This window comes from Helobdella robusta (genome assembly GCF_000326865.2).
Source record: "Helobdella robusta unplaced genomic scaffold HELROscaffold_17, whole genome shotgun sequence".
NCBI classification, from domain to species: Eukaryota; Metazoa; Annelida; class Clitellata; order Rhynchobdellida; family Glossiphoniidae; genus Helobdella; species Helobdella robusta.
In genome coordinates, this window is record NW_008703942.1 from 238,809 (window position 1) to 239,316 (window position 508).

The following is a 508-nucleotide window of genomic DNA, read 5'->3' on the forward strand; positions in this document are numbered from 1 at the left end:
ATAAGAGATGTAGTGGTGTGAGGGGGGCACTGAAAAAGGTGGAAGGCACGTTCAAATGTAAGAAATGTGTTCATGGTGTGATTAATAGGACGGACGCAAGGACGGGGTTGAGTGATGGTATTGAAAGAGTGGAAAGCTTTGTTTACTTAGGGGATAAGCTGAATGCGGATGGAGGATGTTTGAGCGCAGTTACGGCTAGAGTTCGTGTGGGATGGATGAAATTTAGGGAACTGGGTGGGGTATTGTGTGGAAAGAAATGGTCAGTGAAGATGAACGGGAGGGTATATAAAGCATGTGTGAGAGCAGCGATGATATATGGTGGTGAAACTTGGGTGTTGAGGAGAGAGGAGGAAAGTGTACTGCAGAGGGCTGAAAGAGCTATGGTGAGGATGATGTGTGGGGTTAAAGTGAAGGATAGGAGGAGTAGTACAGAGCTGATGTCAATGATGGGACTGAATGAGGACATTGTGACATTGATAAGGAGATCGAGATTGCGGTGGTATGGACA